The sequence below is a fragment of the Adiantum capillus-veneris genome, chromosome 5 (genome assembly GCF_014529385.1).
Source record: "Adiantum capillus-veneris isolate H3 chromosome 5, ASM1452938v2, whole genome shotgun sequence".
Lineage (NCBI taxonomy): Eukaryota > Viridiplantae > Streptophyta > Polypodiopsida > Polypodiales > Pteridaceae > Adiantum > Adiantum capillus-veneris.
Window position 1 is genome coordinate 100,059,353 of NC_140935.1, and position 9,243 is coordinate 100,068,595.

The window sequence follows — 9,243 nt, forward strand, 5'->3', positions numbered from 1 at the left end:
ATCCACATGCAAACTTGGCCAAACATACCCCGCAAGCAAAATCTTCTTCACAGTTAATTCTTGGGCAAAATTACCACCACATGCCTCTTCATGCAAACCTGTTAGAATGGCTGGAATTTCCTCGATAGTTGGTACTCTTCTGCACACTTGATCCTTCCCTCTTTGATAGAGGGAGCCTTCTAGGAAGAGATAGAAACTTGCCTTCTTCATGAATCTCCTTTTCTGAGCTTTAGTGAAGTATTGTGGAAACTCGCCCTCCAAAATGTAGCCAATAATGGGAGCCAATGACTCCAACCCTTGGTATCTCGGTTGCTTGACAACTGCTGCCACCATGATGACCTGCACTTCTTTCTCAACACATGTAACTGCTTGTTGTGCAAGTAAATCGGCATCTTCATTTTGTTTCCTCTGAATATGATATAGTTGCATTTCTTCAAACTGATTAAACATCCTACGAATGGCATGAACTTTTGTCCTTAAGCTTTCATTCTTGCATGCCCAAATGCCTAAAATCTGTTTAACAATGAGAAGTGCATCTCCCTTTACCATGAGACGTTTTATCCCTTGGCCAATGCACATCTTCAAACCATGAAGTAGTGTGTCGTATTCTGCTTCATTGTTGCTAGTTGAACCTGGTAGATTGACCTTCTCTTTCATGACCACCTCTCCACTTGGGTTGAGCAATACTAGCCCTCCCCCTGCTTTTCCTGTGACTCGTCGAAAAGCTCCATCAAAGAACAAGGTAAAAGCATGCGGAATACTTTTAGGTGGTGGCAATGGTAGGGTCTTTACTTCGGGCACCTTAATCTCCCTCTCATGTACCCTATAAGTAAGGATCCCTGCCAATTGTGCATGCACACTATCTTCTACCTTGAAAGAGTATTGGAACTCTTGCAATTCCATAATCCACTTTGAGATCCTAGTGCTAAGATTCATTTTAGATGACACCCAAGGAAACAAATTTTTTGCAGTGAGAATTACAAAAGGTTTTGGTAGCAAGTAGGATCTAAACTTTCTCACCGCAAACATGAGAGAAAGCATCATGAGTTCTGCTTCTGTGTAGCTTCTCTCCAAGGCATTCATGACCCTACTAGCAAAGTAGATGGGTCGCATCCTGGTACTATGGGGATCTTGTTGCAATAAAACTGCACCAATTGTTTCCTTCCCAACACTAGAGCTAACAAAGAATGTGTACTCCCAACAAGGAGGCATGAGTGTTGGTAGCTCTGACAAAATGACTTTAATGTTACAAAAGTACTCTTCAAGCTCATTAAACCATGCAAATTCTACTTGTTGTGTCAACTTTTGCAAAGGGTGAAGTAACTCCGAGGCTAAGTGAATGAAGCGTGACATATACTTCACCTTTTGAATGAATGAGATGACCTCCTTAAGACTCTTTGGTGATGGTAGCTCAATGAGAGCTTTTGCCTTTGCTGGATCCACCTCAATACCTTTATAGGAAACCTTGTGACCAAGCAAGATCACTTCATCCTCACCTATGTGACACTTGTCGGGGTTGAGCTGACCTCCCATGTCATAGAGCTTCTTTAAACCTTCTTCTATCCTTTGTAGATGCAATGATTTTGAGATATAAATGCAAAAATCATCAATGAACACCCTAATTGACTTTCCAAAGAATGCTTGAAACACCATGTTCATGAAACGTTGGAATGTTGCAGGAGCATTTGTCAGACCAAATGGCATGACTCTAAAAGCATAACAACCCCAAGGAGTGATAAAGGTTGTTTTCAATTGATCTTCCAATGCGATACCTATTTGAAAGTAACCTGAGTATCCATCACACACAGTGTACTTCTCATGACCAGCTACCTCATTTAGTATCTCATCTTGAAATGGGAGGGGAAAGTGATCTCTTTTTGTTGCCTCATTGAGTGGACGGTAATCCACACACACCCTCCACTTTTCATTTTTCTTAGGAGTGACAACAACGGGAGAGACCCACTCTGAATTCTCCACTGGATAAATGAAACCTGCTGCTAGAAGCTTTCTTACCTCCTTGAGTAAAGCCTTCTCCTTGATGACTCCTAGCCTTCGTAGCTTCTGAGCCTTAGGTGTGGCCTCTGGCTTCAACTCAATTTTGTGTTGAACAGCATCTACTCCACGCACATCCGTGTAGTCTTTAGCAAAAATCCTAGGAAATTTCCTTAGCACACATTTGAACTCCTCTCTTTCATACTTTGTAAGTGTTGTAGATAGCATACCTTCTAGCATTCTTTCATCTTCCACTTTTTGGTTCTCTTGGGAACCTACCTCCTCCAAACCTTGACAAGAGGTCTCTTGGTTAGTTGGCTTAAACCTTACCCCCATGACTTCGATGGAAGACTCCTCTTCAGTAATGCTGCCGCTACTTTCTTCTTCTGAAGTGTTATCGGTCCAATCTTCTTCCGTCGCACTTTGAGATGATTCTTCATGGAGCTCCTCTTGGCGTTGCTCCTTCATGTCAAAGACAACCGTCTTATGATTGTCGTTCCTGCAAATTAATTTTCCACTCTCCCAATTCTGCAAAGCTCGCATTTTCATTAGCCATGGTCTTCCTAGGATAAATGGATAACCACTTTCCTTGGTCAACATAACATAAAAATCCACCGCCTTCTTAATGCCAAAGGCCTCTACAAAGACATTTTTACAAATGCCTACACACCTAGCCTTGCTATTGTTTGCCATCTTGACTTTGATTTCAGGTGTCTCATGGATGTGCATGCCTAGTCTTTGCATGAGTCCTTCTGTCATGATGCAAATTTGTGCACCCCCATCCACTAGACCTTTCCTAACTAATCTCCCTTTTATGTAACAATCTAGCACAGGTGTAATGTCCTCATTCATTTCAGCTTGTGCAATTTTTACAACAGGCACACTCTCTTTTACCTTTCTCCTAGTGCTAACTGCCCTTGTTAAATCCCTCCTAACTTGTGGACATAATGCAAGAAATTGAGGCCATGAGATATCAGGACCCTTACCTCTCATGTCTTCCAACAGGTTGTATGGAGCCATACCATGTCCAAGAGGGAAGTCTTGGAGGTTGATACGACGTCGAGTCCTCTTAGCTTCCTTGGTCTCCTTTGCCTTCTTTTCTCGTCCATGGTCACTTTGTGATGTAACTCCTTCTTTCTCCTTCCCTTTTCCTCGGCCACGCTTAATGCCATTTGCTTCCATGTCAACCTCTCTTGAATTTGTCACCTCTACCACATGCACATTTGGGTCTGGCAAAGGTGAAACTCCTTCCACTCCTTGTGGAGGTGGTCTTGCTCCATTTGGCCTTTGTAGAAGTCGTGGTTGCTGACTAGTTCCTTCACCTACATTCATTACTGGGTAATTCAAGTTAGGTCTCCCTGGCTCCCCACGGGGCCAAGGACAATTATACATCCCATGTCCAGACTCTCCGCAATTCCAACATTGCAAGACTCTCCTAGGTCGGGGTGGATCTTGCTCTTCTGACTTCTTTGCTTGTCCCTTTAGACCTACAGCTTGTGCAAGGTGAATTGACAGTCATTTAACTTCTCAATCACTTCCGTCGTTACCTCAGGAAGCTCCCTAGATGTTGATGTTTGTGACTTACCTTTGGGTTTCAGACCTTCTATTGGAACCTCTCCCCTTAAGCACTTGAGTTTTCTATATTTCTCAGTAGCCCTAGTTTCAGCTGCATCAAAGGTAGCAGGTGCACCCGCCTCAACTTTTACCTTAAGGTCAGGAAAGAGTCCGGCTATGAACCTCTCCTTCTTTAGGAACTCTGCACCATCACCAGGGTTAGCAACATTTCTCACCCATACAGCCCAAAGACGTAGAAACTCTTGCTTGTACAAGTAGTAGTCATCTAAGTCTTTTTGCTTATGAGAAACAATGTCTTGCCATAGCTTTTGAGTATTTTGGGGATCAAAGAAGTATCTCTTGAAATGATTAACAACTTCCGTGTAATTTCCTTTAACTTCCTCAGGCAAAGAGTCAAACCAAGTGCTAGCATCTTTCCTAAGGACTACCTCAAACATTTCTACACGTTCTTGATCAGTTACTATCCTCTTGATACGACAAGACATCTTGAAATTTGCCAAAAATAATTATGCATCCTCTCCAGGCTCTCCAAAGAAAAGAGGATATCCAAACATTTGACGTTGGTTCTCCATTGAATTGATTTCAAAGTGACGCGTTTTTGTTTTTTCTTTCTTTAAAAGATCTACACAATAATATTCTCTAAATTGCAATCTATTCTACAACAAAATAAAAATATTCACATCAAATGACCTATGATAATCAATGAGAGGTAGGATGACAGGGTTTGGTGATGCGAGAATTTCTCCTACTCTTTGGGCACCAAACATGAACACCATACATTGTTGAAAATGGATTTTTCTACTAATTGCAATGTTTACTCTAATGTGTGGAGTGAAATGGAAGGGGAAAACCTCTATTCCAGGGCCATTATCCATGGTCTATGCATGACCTAATTCTTAAAACAAAACAAAAATATAGACATCCAAACTAAGGTCGTACCTAATAAGAGGCAAAATAAAAGGATTTGCTGAAACGTTTATCTCAGCCAACCTACGAGGGCCCAAAATTCTACGAATTACTCATTGAAATTGTAACTTAGTACTAACAATTATGTGCACATTTTGCCTTGCATTGGGAATAAAAGGATCATACAAATTCTCGTGATTCATGCAAGCTACTTGATTATGCTAAAGGTTGAGCCTACACAAAACATACACAAGCCGTCCTTCGTGGGGGCACCAAAATTGAGGCAGTCCGGGGCGGGCAACAAGAGAGGCGACCTCTAAACACCCCTCAAGGCTCCCGTGCTGCTCAATTAGGGCTGGGGAAACTACAAGAACAACAAAACAGCAAACCCACAGCCAAACCCAAACAAGATAGGGGCACCACCTAGTTATGGTATGCGAACTAGGACGCAAGAGAGATTTTGGTACAACCAAGAAGATGCACCACACAACACACACAAGCAACCTCACACCAAGACACACACAAAATGGACCAGAGAGAGCTAGAGCAAAGGGAAGAGAGAGAGAGAAAAGGATCTTGCGTAATACCTTATTTGTGACTTGCAAATGGAGATGGTTTGTTAGGTTACTATCGTAGAGCTTGAGCAAAACTCACTCAAAGCTTAGTGATTGCTAAACATTGCCAAAACACACACACGCTGTCTTAGGGTGTGGGAGACCTCTCACCACAATACCCTCTTACAATGGACACATAATTGGCAATGAAAAACACACTAAAACACTTTCTAAAATCAAGATCAACCGATAGAAACTCAAAATACACAAGTCACCTTGAATTCATCAAACCGTATTGCACTAATGAAAGGACGAAGATTTGATCGTCGAATCACGCCTTTGATGCACCAAACCTCAATTTATTGATGATGAAGGAGCATATACAATAGTGGTTTTGAGATTTGTGGAACTCACGCTCTCTCACTTGCAATGTGTAGCTCGAAGGCTTCTCTCACACCAAGAGTGAATCTCACAAGTGGTTGCTACACCTAAGTCTCTCCTCACGCATAGAGTGTTGGGGTGCTATGTGAGATGTTGGAGGTTGTTTTACAAGAAGGAGATGGGCCTATTTATAGGTTGGAGACCCCTCATTAGGATTATTAGAAATCCTAATTTACAAGCTAACAAATCAGGATTATGATTTTTTTGAATATCAAAACATTGCGGGTCTTCTTTGTCTGCTTGAGTCATGGATGTGGGCTCAAAAGAGAGCATTATTGATGGTGAATAAGGTGAAAGTAGAGTTTTAAGGAAAAGGAGAGAGAGAGAGAGAGAGAGAGAGAGAGAGAGATACTTTGTACATGTCTTGAGGTGAGGTGTCTTTTATGGTTAGGTCAATGCTATTTTGTGTTAGTATGTTAGTGGTTAGTGTTAGTAATCACTAGAAAGTTAATGATATATTTACAATGGGTAGAATGGGGTGGATGGTTGAAGTAAGATGGTTGAATGAAGTGAGAAAATCCTTGTGATGGTGAAGCTTGAAGAAGTTTTGGACTTACTTGTGTAGGTTCTCAAAATGACTATCGATCTTCTTCTTCGTCTTCCCTTCTTTACGCCACTGCCGCCAAGGTTGATTATCGTGATGAAAATGGTAATTCCGTTGATGAGATCTCTTGATTTGCAGAGGTTAAGTATGGTACACATGCTGAATTTATGTATATATATAAGGAGTAAGATGGAATTGTACTTTGGAGATAATAGAGAGAGGCATAGAGATGGTGTATGTACATGGAGAGCTCATATGAGAGCTATGGAAGTAAGTGGGGAGGTTAATGGTGAAGAAGGTGAGAGAAACCATTGAAGGTGCAGGTTTGAGTGAGGAATTGAGAGGAATGTGTGTGTGTGTGTGTGTGTGTGTGTGTGTGTGTGTGTGTGTGTGTGTGTGTGTGTGTGTGTGTGTGTGTGTAGAAGTGTGGAAAGAGGTGAGAGAAGACTATGGGCTACTTGTGAGAAAAGTGGGCAGACTGGGGTCCACTCAAAAAATCATAGCTCACCGGTGGTTACTCCAAAAATCATGAAAAAATTGGAGGTGATTATTTAGAGCGTGGGCTACATTTTCTCTTTTGACCACCACTCCAAATTTGGAGTGGAGATGGGTGCCAAAAATCTCACCAAAAAGCCTGTTTTTTATGTCTGCAAAAGTCTTTTAGTGGCCCCCTCCTTTGTTGAATTTGTACAATGCATCCAAGAGTGAGGCCCTCCTTTGTCATATCATAATACAAAGCATCCAAGTTGACCTTGACACATGCATGGAGGAGGATTATTGGTGAATAAAGAAATATATACATGGTGGGACTAGTGTATGGACTATTCATGGATTTTAGCTCAATGAGCACATGGTGTTAGAATAATGAGTAAAAATAATAATAAAAAAATGGACGAATTATGGATATGGAAAGATATTGGAATCATATGATATGGTCCCTCTTTGTATTATTTTGGGTGAAAGAGGAAAAGGTATGCAAGTAAATAATATAATAAACGTGACCAATGAGTAGAAATCAATTTTTTGTTTTCACGAGGGTGAGGGTGAGGGTGAAAATGTGGGAGTGATTTGTATAAAGAAAAAATATGAGGTTAGAGTATGTACATATTGGCAAAAAAATATACTTATGGTGCAAGAGGATGAAAGAAGGTAAATTTAATAAAACGCACACCTAGGTATAAATATTTAAATAAATATCAAAATAATTATAAAAATCCCTATATTTATGCCACATATATAATGAAATATTTACACACAAATGGGCCATAATATTTATTTTTATTTTTATTTTTATTATTTTTTTACTTGATTAGCCCAGTGACTAGCTAATTTAGGGTTTTTAAGAAAATATGGGAAAAGTCCCCTAACTCACACACGCTTATATACAGTGAAATGCTAGGGATAGCCATAGTGTTTGGGTGAATTTTGTAGGGTGAGGTAGCTCACTATGACAATTTTGAATAGCCGAAAAACGGCTATCAATATGTAAAACGATGCGATGAACGTCAACTCACAAAACCACCCTTGAGGAGAGATGAAATGCCACTGAGGCCGATGATGGGAGTACGTGCTTTTGCCAAATGGGGCATTGATTTCATTGGTCCCATTAACCCTCCAGGATACAGGACACACGCACAATACATCATCGTAGCAACAGATTACATGACGAAGTGGATGGAAGCCAAAGCAACCCAAAAAAATGATGCAAGGACTACAGCTCAGTTCCTTTTCAAAAACGTCCTTACGCGGTATGGCTACCAATCGAAATAGTAAGCGATAGAGGAACACGCTTTGTGAACGACGTCATTGAGACCCTCCTTGACGAATTCATGGTGGTCCATCAAAAGTCAACACCCTATCATCCGCAAGCCAACGGACAGGCAGAGAGTACCAACAAAATCCTATGCATAGTGCTCACCAAAATAGTCAGTGACTCAAGAAATGATTGGGATCAAAAGTTACACACTGCCTTATGGGCTTACCGCATAGCTTTTAAAACCTCCATTGGAACGACTCCCTTTAACCTGGTATTCGGAATTAATGCGATACTACCATTGGAATTCCTAGTCAAATCCCTCAGAGTGGCAACACAATTAGGATGGACGGGCCATGAGCTACCGGAGAGACTAGACACCCTAGAATAGTTAGATGAAACTAGATTTAAAGCGATAGCTAGGATATATGCTCAAAAAAAGCAAATGAAAGCTTTTTATGATCAACACGTCATTGGTAAGGAGTTCCAGAAAGGGGATAACATTCTCATGTACACCCTGAAACAGCACTCCAAAAAACTCAAAAAGCGAGGAATGGGGCCTTTTATGATCCATGATATATCACAAAGTGGAGCCGTTAAACTTGCAACATTGGTGGGAGAGGAGATGCTAATTGGACGAGGGGTTGCAGGTTAAAGAAATATCTTCTTCCGTTGACACTAGACGAAGTCGCAACACTCCATGCAGCAGCTCAACGCAGATGTCAAGCACAGGACATTCGGGAACAAGCACAGGAGGAGGCCAAACTCAAAATATTGAAACACAGGGAACAAGCAAACTTCCAGAGGAAAGAACAACAGGATGTGGCTATTCAAAACGCTCCGATAGCATTCATACAAATGGCGACTACATGGCTAGGAGGGATGGATCTACGGATTCAGTTACAACTTGCCGATGGCACCACCGAAAGAGCATTAGTGGACACAGGGGCCAGGGCTAATGTGGTTAACTACTCCACTTTTAGAAAAATCGCATAGGAACCTCTAATGCCCAACACTATGGGGTTCAAGGTCGCAAACGGAGGTACTATGGACAGTCTGTGCCACATAAATTTGCCAATCAACATTGATGGAACAGTTTATCCACATCAATTTCATGTGGTCGAAGATCATCAGCTGAACAAAGCAGTTATTCTAGAAGTGCCGTGGATGCGCACTTATCAGGCCACACCAAACTGGCAGGACAACACATTAACCTCTACCTTCGCCACCTGCGACAGCTCAGCGATCATCCACCACCATCGTCACGAAAATATGGGTTTAAAAATCAATCATGGAAACCAAGCCTAGGCAATTGTGGATACCTAAACGCCAAATCAATACACATAAACCTACGTTGCCTACACAAAAGTTAAACCATCACAAATTGCCCACCGCTATTGTCAAACGGCCTAACCCGAGGGATCACTCTCTTCGACATCCAACCACACTCAAATGGGTATGGCAACCAAAACAACATC